The sequence below is a fragment of the Manis javanica genome, chromosome 17, assembly GCF_040802235.1.
Source record: "Manis javanica isolate MJ-LG chromosome 17, MJ_LKY, whole genome shotgun sequence".
NCBI lineage: Eukaryota > Metazoa > Chordata > Mammalia > Pholidota > Manidae > Manis > Manis javanica.
In genome coordinates this window covers 60,609,913-60,620,388 of record NC_133172.1, presented here as the reverse complement: position 1 = coordinate 60,620,388, position 10,476 = coordinate 60,609,913, and the positions used below count along the sequence as shown (strand labels likewise).

Genomic DNA, 10,476 nt, shown 5'->3' with positions numbered 1-10,476 from the left:
AAAGTTTAATGAGGCATAAGATATTTACACAGTCTTAAAGGATGTTTCCACAAGATATTTATTAGTTACAAAGGGAAAACAGTCATTTTATAGTGGAGAAACCTGGTATACCCCTCCTTAACCAAGGGACCAGCCTCACCATGACCAGGATGGGACAGATGACGTCACTGGTTCCCAGATGCAATGCATGAGCAGAACATAACTTCACTTCTGGAGTATTCCTGCCAAAATGCTTAACCCGAATCCCATGGTGAAGAAACATCACACCCAAACTGATGGACATCCTAGGAAGTAACCAGAGTACACTCTCCAAAAATACCAACATCCGGGAAGACAGGGAAAGGCCGTGGAATATTATTCCAGATTAAAGGAGACAAGTGTCATAACAATCAGATGCAATTTGTGATTCTCCATCATCTCCTAGACCTGGAAAAAATGTCTTTATCTTTTGCTATAAAGGACATTAGTAGAACGACGGGCAAATTTCTTTTGCTGTAAAGGAAAAGCATTAGTGGAACAAACTGTAGACAATAGTATTATATTATGCAAATTTACTGATTTTGATCCTTGTGGTCTAGTAGTGGAAGAGAATGTCCCTTTTTGGAAGTGCACCCTGAGAAAGAGAGGTAGAGGGAGAGGTGGACAGCAGGCACGAAGATGTGAGGAATCTGTGAAGAATATATGCAGATCTGAGAAGGTCACCTACTGTAAGACTCCAGTTATATAATATTCTTGACAGGACAAATTGTAGAGATGGAGAAGAGATGAGTGTTTGGCAGGGGTTGGGGAGGGTGTGGGAGGACAGGTGTGTCTGTGAGGGCATCCAGGAGGACACAGGACTGTTCTGTGTCTTGATTGACGTGGCGCTTACATCTATCTATGCACGCGATCAAACCGGAGGCACTCGCCACGTTGCAGCAATGTGTCAGTTTCCTGGCTTTGATGTGGCCCTGTGGCTGAGTGTGACCACCCCGGGGCCTGGGTGCTTGTACACAGGGCCTCTCTGCACCACTGTGCAGCTTCCTGTCCATCTGTAATTATGTGAAAAAGTTTAAAAAGTAAAAGAAATAGCATCCGCCTCTGTCACCCTACACCCCTTATCCTGACTTGTTTTCCCCATTGATTAGCTTATGTTCACCATAAGGCCCCCTCTCAGATGGGCTGTCTACTCCATGAGTGTGAGCAGGGAATTTGTATCTTTCCTGCTTTATGCCTAACATATAGAAGTGTGCCTGGTGCATGGTAGGTGGTTAAGATTTTGCTCAATTTCTAAACAAATAAGAAAGCCATAGCCATAGGTAACCAAACACCTTGGCTACAGTGAGACTGAGGGAGGCAAGGCCCAGGGACAACGGCCATGTCCCTCCAGAAAGCCAGGGGTGCCCCCAGGGCAGCCACGCTGCAGCAGTCAAGGCCCTATTGAGTCTCACTGCGCTGGCTGTGTGGGCACCTGCCAGCCTGCCCACAGAGAGACTTCTTAGAACCAGTACGGGGGTGAGCGGCGGGCTCTGTGAACCTGGTTTAGCCAGTAGGAAAGCGGGTTCATTCATTCAATAATTAGCCTGCAGAGAGAGGGTTGCTCCCAGCAGGCAATAACAATGGTGGGAACAGGACGGCCACTTCCTCCTAACACACACCTTACGTCTCGTCACCAGCCCAACCCGTTCCACGGCAGAGGAACGCTGGATGATGTGGTACTCCACCCGGATCCCCTGGGGCCCTTCCCCCCGTTTTTGGGCTCCTCTCCCTCAGTGTGGGCGGCTTCCCCTTCTCACATCCACACCTGGAATCCTTCACACCATGGCGGTGCTGTTCGACGGGCATCACTGTCCTCGCAAAAGTGAAGTGTTCCGGCTCCTCTCCCACAGGCGTGGAAAAGGAAAGAAGGCCTCTAACCACTGTGGCAGGTTTCTGCGTCCTAGTGGAATTAACAGTATGTAAGTCATGTTTCCAAGCTTGGGGGACAGCCAGCCTGGGGCAATGGCTGCATGGGCGTTTGCTCAGAGCCCAGCCCTGACCCCCCTGCTGACCGGGTGTCTGGGGCCCCCACACTCCTTGTGTGTTCGTGCTCCTGCCTCTCCCTGGGACTCAGGGACCAGGACCTTCTTGAGGCTCCCAGAGGTATCCTGGCTCCTGCAGCGAGGAGGGCCCCTCCTGGCCTCTCTCTGGGAGTTTGGGGAGCCCATCGCCCTGGGCAACCACGAGCTCCTTCTCATCATTTCTTGCTGCGTCACAGCCTTGCTGCCCCGGGGGGCCTCCCTGCTCCTCCCAGAGGCCCCCAGATCTCCCTCCCACTCTCTCCTGGAGGCCCACCCAGCCCTGGCCCTGAGAATCAGGCCCTCCTCCTCCTAGGAGGGCCTGTCAATTAGGCTACCTGCCTTGGCCCCCACTGCTGCTTTGGCAGAGAGCTTGTCCTTCTGTAACACTCGCGGCGAAGCGGGTACCATTCTGAGCCCTTTACCTGCCTTGGTTAGTTTCCGCCTTGCAGCCAGCCCAAGAGACAGGCAAGAGCATCCGCACATTTGATGGCCAAGCAGACTGGCTCAGGGTCACCTGGGAGGTGAGAGGTGGAGCCAGGTCTCGCTCACTGACCGAGGGGCTCCGGAATCAGTGTTCTAAGCAGAAGGCAGTACCACTTAAGAGCAGCCCCAAGCATCCCCCGGGGAAGAAGCATGAACCTGCCTAAGTGATAAATCACCAGGATGGAGCACGCCATCAGCTCCGCGTGCCCTCTCGGGCAGCGGTTCTCAGAGCCCGCATCAGAATTCCCCAGAGGGTATGTTAAACCACAGACGACTGGGCCCAACCCCCGAGTTTCTGATTCAGTGGGTCTGGGGTGGGCCTGGGAATCTGCATCTCAAATGTGTTCCCTGGTGGTACCCTTGGTCCTGGGACCCCACTTTGGGAACTGCTGCTGTAGGGAACTCGCCCACCATGGAAAACTTGGCTGGGACTGTCTGCTCCGTCTTAGGACACACGGCGTGGTGGTTCCAAAGTGAGCTTTCCCATCCAGGTGATCCTGTAATAAGGATCTTCTGGTTATGTTAAAAAAACAAACAAACAAACAAAAACCCCCCATCTGTTGGAGCTGCAGTCTGAAGCATCCACAGGCCATGTCTGGGTTTCCTTCACGCACCTACTCCAGCCTCTCCACGCTGCAAACAGTTGAGGGGACGGATGAAACCGTGGAAGCTGGCCCCAAAAGAGGCTTGTTACGTATGCCATGTTCTACACCGTGTTTAAAAGTGTTAATGAACCTTGTTGAATTCTTGTAGAAAAAGCTAGGGCTCCCACACCTAGCAGATTGAATAAGAAACTTGCAAATATCCCAGCCTCCCATCTTTCTGCTATCAGTGCACATGGCACCTTCCCAGTCAGGCTGTTGAGGGTGACAGTGAATGTTGGGCACTCACCTTTGCCCGTAACTTGGGCCATTAGAATTGCCAATCTACTCCCCTCCCATATTCTCCAGCCTGGGCATGGCCAGGGCATTGCCTAATGGGCAGGGCTTCACCCATCTCAAGGAACCTGTTCAATGTGTTGCTTGAATGCAAATTGCCAGAAGCCTGTCCGTCTGGGAGCAGGAGGCATGACGCAGAATGTGGGGCTGGCAGGCCGTGCATGTGCTCCCTGGGATGGGAGGCCTCTGGGTGCTCAGGGGTAGGGTGACCGCTTGGGAGCCTTGGCAGCCGTCCTGCCCTGGAGTTGAAGCCTGCCGGGTATTTTCTTTATGTGGTAACTGGGTCTGGGGCCAGAATTCCCTGGCATCCAGTTCAGAGGTGGTTCCAGTGGATTCTACGAGGCCTTCGCCTTTCCAGACCGTTCCAGTCGAGGTGGTTTGTCGTCGTTGTGGGTGACGTCCTGTATTGTTTTGTGTCGGTCTGATTCTGACTGCAAATAACAGAAACCCCATTTCCGAGGACCACGGTATAGGCATCCTCGAACCTCAGCGCAGGGAGGGCAGCCAAGTCTCAGCGATGGGATTCAAGCCCTCGAAAGCTCTCACAAGTCCTAATGGCTTCTCTCCCCCTCTGGCTCTTTCTCCTCTTCCCTCCTCATGTACGGGCAGCAGGTGGCCTCCGCACACCTCTGAGGCCCGTCCCCCTGTTCACACGGGCAGCAGAGCCGGCCCAGGTCGCCCAGCATTTCCGGTGCGCCAGGCCTTGGGCAAAAAACTTCCCCACTCAGGAAGTTCCAACGTCCAGAGAAGAGACTGAAGCATCGAGGGGTTCAGGGAGTCTCCTGAGGCCACGGAGTTGGGAGAAGAGGCAGAGCCCGGGTTCGAGCGTCCCTCGCTCCTCGGCCAGGCTCCGGGTCACAGGCCAAGCGACCTTCTGGCATCAGGAAGACTCAGGGGCACAATCAGGGGGCATTCTGATTGGCCTAGCTCAAGTCAGGTGACCGGTTTCTGGACCAATCAGCTGAGGCCAAAGAGTTGGGTCTCGGAGCACCAACATGGCGCCCCCGGGGCAGGCATCCCAAAGCCAGTCTCAGCGGGGACATTAGCCTGGCGCCTTGTCCCGACAAGGCCCCACTATGTTCCCTTTCTCCATCCTGAGTAGCCTTAAAGGGACACACAAAACCCTGCTGCGTTCATCTTCCAATTTACCGAGTGGGATGAAGCCTGGGTTCGAATGCCGGCTCTGCCCCTTGCCGAATGGTCTGCTCTTGGGCATATGACTTTCCCTTTGAGGCTTAGATCGCAGCAGCCTCTCCCAGAGGAGTCCACACTCTAGCAGGCCTCAAGCGCCAGCACCAGATGACACTCTAATGGTGGAATTCCAGGCAGCAGCTACAGGTGCCTGCGGAAAGAGGTCTGTCTGGGGCTGGGTACCTCTCGCATCTCACCCAAGGGCTCACTCCCCTCCACGGGGTGGAAGCATGGGGAGGCCCTCCCTGGGGTTATAAGGCAGGGTTTGTCCTGCACGATTGTCACCTGGAAGAGCCTCACCTGCCATTTCTTTAGACTACTTTGCTGTGGCTGTGAGAATGTTCTAGAAAAAGACTTGGGGCAGGTGAGCTAAGTTAATTCTGGCAGCTGAGTTGGAATATGGCCCCAGGAAAGATTGTGGCCAAGTCAGTCTACCCAGGGAACAGAGGGACTGATTAAGTCCCTTCTGATGAAAGCCGTTGGAGCAGGTGAGGCCCCTGGCCGGCCCCTGCCGTCAGCCCAGTGCCCCAGCTACAGTGGGGCCACCCCTGCCCCTCCTGGTTGTGGAGGGGCCTCCAGGCAGCCAGAGAGGTGCCCAGAGCCTCTGTTGTATCTCCAATACGGTGAGAGAGGAAACTCCAGACTCACTGTTCAGAGAAGTAAAGCCGGCCTCCTGCAGTTCCAGGAAGAAAGGAAAATGGGAAGTGGGGCTCTGATGCCCAGTGATGGCCAGTTCGAAGCCGGGGGCCTTGGGCGAATGGCCTCACGCTGTGGAACTGGAGAATCGTGTGCACCTGTGGGTGGCAGCCATGCCAGCTTCCTGCTTGCATCATTGGGCTTCAGTTAACACGAGATGTTACCACGGGGGCGGGGGGCCTCCCTGTACATGTCTGAGCATGTCCTGTGAATTCACCATTATTTCAAATAAAAAGTTGTATAAAATTATTTTTAAAAAATAAAGAAAAACAAAACAGATAACCTTAGTATGAGGTATAATCTTTGACAATTAATAGAGAAAAAAAAAAGGTGTGTCCTTCCCCTCATGTAATCTTTTCCAGAAAGGCTTCCTGTGCTTGGTACTTCCTAGGAGACCAGCAATGACGGTGCGGTCTCTCCACTCCAGACGGCTGTGGTAGGGGAATGTCATAATCAAGGCAAGTATTTTATCAGTGCCTATCTGTGTTCATATAACTACACAAATGCAGGACTTTTTCTGATTGAAAGAAAAGTTCCTACCACCCATGGACACCAGACGCAGATGACTTAGGTCTGTGTCCTCACCCTGCCATTTACTAGCTGTGTGACTCTTGCTAAATGACTTCATTTTTCTGTGCCTCAGTTTCCCCCACCTGTGAAATAGTTGTTAATAGTGTCTTGCGCATGGGTCGGTACAGCTCAGATGAGTTAGTGCCTGTGCAGGGCTTGCAGAGGGGCCCGTAGGTGCTTGGAGGGTGCTCCCTGTGGTGTTAAGGTCGCCATGGGGAGTAATGTAATAGTAATGCAGGGCACGTGCTAGGGACAGAGGGAGTTTCCGTAAGGACGGACGGCCACCCATTGCTGCCAGCTGCCCATGGCCTTGGGCAAGTGACGATATATCCTGGAGTCCTACTGCCCTCCCACGTGACATAGGTCTCTGGTGTGGACATCAAGGCAATTGGCTGCCCAACCCCCATGTGTGCATTTTCCTGGGACCCCATCCTGGTGCACCTTCCCACCACTGCCCCAGTGCCATTGCTGATGGGAGGGAGGAGCTGCCAGATCTTTCTTCACCTGTCCCCTGGCCTCCCTTGATGGGCCCAGAAGTGGGTGGCATCCCTAGGGTGTCGGGGTGGGGGCAAGGGGCTTCCTTTTCAGTCCCGTTCAGGTGGTGGGTGGGCAGGATGGAGAGCTGCGGGGGCTACATTTCATGTCACAAGAAAAAGTCACTCTGCCCAGAGAAGACAGAGAGGACTGAGAGAGCCCATCCCTGGTTCCCACCGTCCCTGAAGTCCCGGTGAGGCGTCTTTCCAAGCTGTGGCCGATCTAACCTTCCTTGGAGACAATAACAGCAGGAAGCCCTTTATGTAACACGAACCAGGAGCCAGGCACGGTTCTGAGAGCCACAGAGATATTAACACCTTCACTCCTTCTAAAAGCCCTGGAGGGCCACCACCCCCTTTTACAGATGGGGAAACCGAGGCACCATGAATAAACTGTGCAAGGCCTCACAACCAGCGAGTGTCAGAGCCGGGACGCCGACGCTGTCAGCCTAGCACCGTAGCCTCACCCCTAACCGCACCCCCAACCCTGCCCCTCCACACCACCTTCTCTGCCCAGGCTGGTTGGAGCTGGGATTCTGCCATGGCCACCAGTACGGTGGACCTATAGCTGCCCAGGCCCCTTCGATCCTGGGCTGGGCCTCCAGGGCACCTTCCGCCTTCTCTGCCCATAGCCCAGAAGCCCCCGGATACGCTGTTCTGAGTTTCCCACTGGTTTCACTCCCCATCTCGTTTAGTCCTGGGGCAGGTACGGCAGGTGTTATCCCCTCTTCCATCACAGTGGGAACTGAGGCTCAGAGAGGTTAAGCTCCGGGTCCAGGGACACACAGCTGTGACCGGTGGGGCCACTATGGACCCCACCCAAGTCCAGGGTTTGCTCACACTCTGGCCAGCAGAACCTCCGCTCAGGCCCCAGACTAGGTGAGAAGCACTATCATCTGGTCTCCAAACCACTGGTCCGGGGAGGGGCTGTGCAGGCTCCAAAGGGGACCCTGCTCTACGTGCAAAGCCAAGAAATACAGCTGCTTCCAGATGGTCCTGGGTGCTTCTCCCACTGCCTGCGACCAGCTCCCCTGTGCGTCCCCTCCAGCCCGAGGACCTGGGGCAGGACACAAGGGGAAAGCAGGTGAGGGAGGGAGGGAGTGCCGCCAGGAAGGGGCTCACAAGCCCACCCTGGGGCCGTGTGATGGAGGGGCATCGCTCCTGGGGGCAGCAGGCATGGCTGTTTCCCACAGTATCTCAGACTGACACCCAGGCAGGCAGCATAGCTCGTAATTTATGCATAACTTTATGTATAATTAAAAGAGAAAAGCGCTCCCAACTGAGCTGCTGTGGTGTTTCAGTTTTTTATTTCAAACTTCCTGAGAACCTCTTTGTAAACCTCTTTCATCACGTATCATTCTTGTGCAAACATCAAAAAAAAAACTTAAGTGACATGCGTGGGATAAGGTACTTCCCAGAAGGTCATTGCGTTTGGACCCAGCCCTTCAGAACTAATTTTCCACTCAGTTGCCAGCATCCGAGTTTTCTGCCCACGTGGCCCTCTGAGCGCCTGGCAGTGCCGGTGGCAGAATTTCCCAGAAGGCAGTTCTTCTGTTGTTCCTGGAAGTTTCCACTGATCCGCTTACACACAACGTTCTCATGGGCAAAGATGCCTGCTGCCTGGTGGCTGGAACTAGCAGCTATGACACCTCCCAACTTCAGGGGTGTGGGAAGGTGAGAAAAATGTACATTTTGGATTCGCCAAGAAAAGGTGGCTGGGTGCTTGGTAAATATTTCTTGGTAGAATGAATGTGTGAATGAGGGAGTTGGTGAGGGCTGGGTGAGAAGTTAATTCTTCTGAACCTCAGAGCTTGTTCCAGGGAGACTTACTGATGGTTGAAGTGACACGAATTAGAGCCTCATTATTTGGGCTTCATCCAGAGGTTCTCAACTGGGAGTAGCTGTGCCCCAGGGGCTGCCTGCGCCCAGCTAATAATAAGGAGTTATAACTGCACCTATCACTGAGGGGTGCTGGGGCCCCACTCACCGTGGCCCCCTTCTTGCCTGATGGGGCTGAGAGGGCGACTCCAGCCACATAATCATTTGCAAAATGACTATGTGGGCCCCTTGTTTCAAAAATTGCTAAAAATTTCATTAAGCCAAGTGTGGGGCTTTTCTGAGCAACTGTGTGGGGCCCCAGGAGAGTCTCACTGCAGTTGCCCTCTGCGGGACCTTGACCCCTCACCTTGTCTGACCTTCTTCCCCTCCTGTCCCACTTCCCCATCCCCCACTAGTTTTCCCCAGGAAAATTCCTAATTTGCTTTTGGCAAATCCTCCTCCCGGGGTCTGTTTCAGAGGGAGGCCAACTAAAACGGGGCACACATGGCCAGGGCTCCCGAGGCAGCACGGAGCTGACCCCCACCCCAGCAACCACTGGCCCACCCCCAGGGCGCAATGGCTTCAGCACATCCAAGATCATCAGGTGGTAAAAACTAGGAATCACGCATCAGAGTAAGTTCGTTTCCGTTTTACGGTGAGCAACTTTATTTTGAGAGCATTTGGCACAGGGACTGTGCCTCCCAGGATCAAACCTGGGAGAAGCCTGCTGTAACCAAGACACTGGACTCTGTCCCAGGAAGGGGCTTCTTACAGCTCACAAGCAGCACCTGTGGAGCTGCAAGATGAAGGGGGACTTCTAGACTCCTACAAAGCCACACGCACAGCCGCAGGGCCATGCTGGGGCCGCAGCCCGGCGGCCTGCCTCTAAGGGTCTCTGGGGTCTGCTCTGTGGAGCTGGGTGTGAACGAAGAGGATCAAATCGTTTTTTAACTCAGTCGTTTCCAAGGCTTAGGGGAAAGCAGAGGAACGTTCTCGCAAATTGGCTGAAAGGGAAGCAAAGAAGGAATGAATATGAACCGCTGCCCAGGCAGAATGTGGGGCCACCAATCTGCGCCCTCCACCTCCTCCTCACCCTCCAGAAACATGTCAGTTTCCTTTAAGACTAAGACTAAATTCTTAGCTCACTGTTAAGTCTCTGTGGATATCACTTATTTAGTTCCTAACACATCCCTCCCCATCATTCCTATTTTATAGATGAGGAAAATGAGGCTTGGAGAGCTGAAATCATTTGCCTGAGGTCACACGGTGGTGAAGCAAGAATTCAAACCCAGTTCTGGCGGGCTGGCCCCTAGAAGCCACCCGAGCTGCCTCCCACCGCCCGGCTCTGCCCTGCCGGCTCCAGCACCTCCCCATTTAAGGTTCACTGGGCCTTAGGTGGGGCGGACTCACCCCGAGGACTGTCCCTGTCATCAGCAGGTAATAGACTTGCTGGCGTCAGTCCCCGTGGGCTCTGATTTTCCCGGAGCACTCACACCTGAATATTCTGGAACCTGAAACCTGCTATTTGACTTTCAAGGACATTCTGAGGCAATCGCCTGCTGCCAAGGGCTTTTGTTGACCAGATGTAGACTTCCAGCTTTCCCAGCAGCTGGGTGGGGATTAGGGTTTTAGGGGCAGACACCCCTCCAGTCCTTTGTCTCACCTTGGAGAGCAACAGAGAGCAAGCCAGTGCCTCCGCCGGGAACCCCCCGGGTGCCAGCCTCCCCGGGCACCATTCTGTTCCCACCCCAGTGGTGTCTGTGTGGCTCCTCAAAGCCAAGATCTCTCCTGCCCCGGATGTTGGCTCTTCCAGTTCCTGCCTGGATGCCCGGTCCCCAGGTCTTCCCTCCCAGCACCTTCTCAGCTCAGATGTCACCTCCTCACAGTCCCCTGTCCGCCTGTGAATTCCCTTCACAGCACGTACTGCTGTCTGTCACTTCCTTGCTGAGGGACTTGCTGACCTGTTGAGTCGCCCTCTAGGAGGGGAGCCCGGTGGGCAGCGACTCTGGCTTATTCCCTGCGGCAGCCCCAGGACAAGGCCTGGTGCACACAGACATGCAGACATCCGTGGGCGCCTTGGGTAGCCAAGTGCTTGGCACCTGCCTATCCTCGAGCTGGCGGCCCGCAGTACCACATGACCAAGGGAGGGAGGGACGCGGGGAGGGTGGGGGGACAGATTTCATGGCACAATGGAGGACTTGTCTGCCT

At 54.5% G+C, this 10,476-nt stretch overlaps 1 long non-coding RNA gene across 1 annotated transcript; it reads left to right on the top strand.

Annotated features, from left to right (window-relative positions):
- The first annotated feature begins 979 nt into the window (after window positions 1-979).
- On the top strand, window positions 980-5,805 carry LOC140847080 (uncharacterized). The gene is made up of 3 exons (XR_012126708.1): window positions 980-1,937; window positions 4,070-4,814; window positions 5,710-5,805. It is a non-coding gene; the product is annotated as an uncharacterized lncRNA (long non-coding RNA).
- The last annotated feature ends 4,671 nt before the right edge of the window (window positions 5,806-10,476 follow it).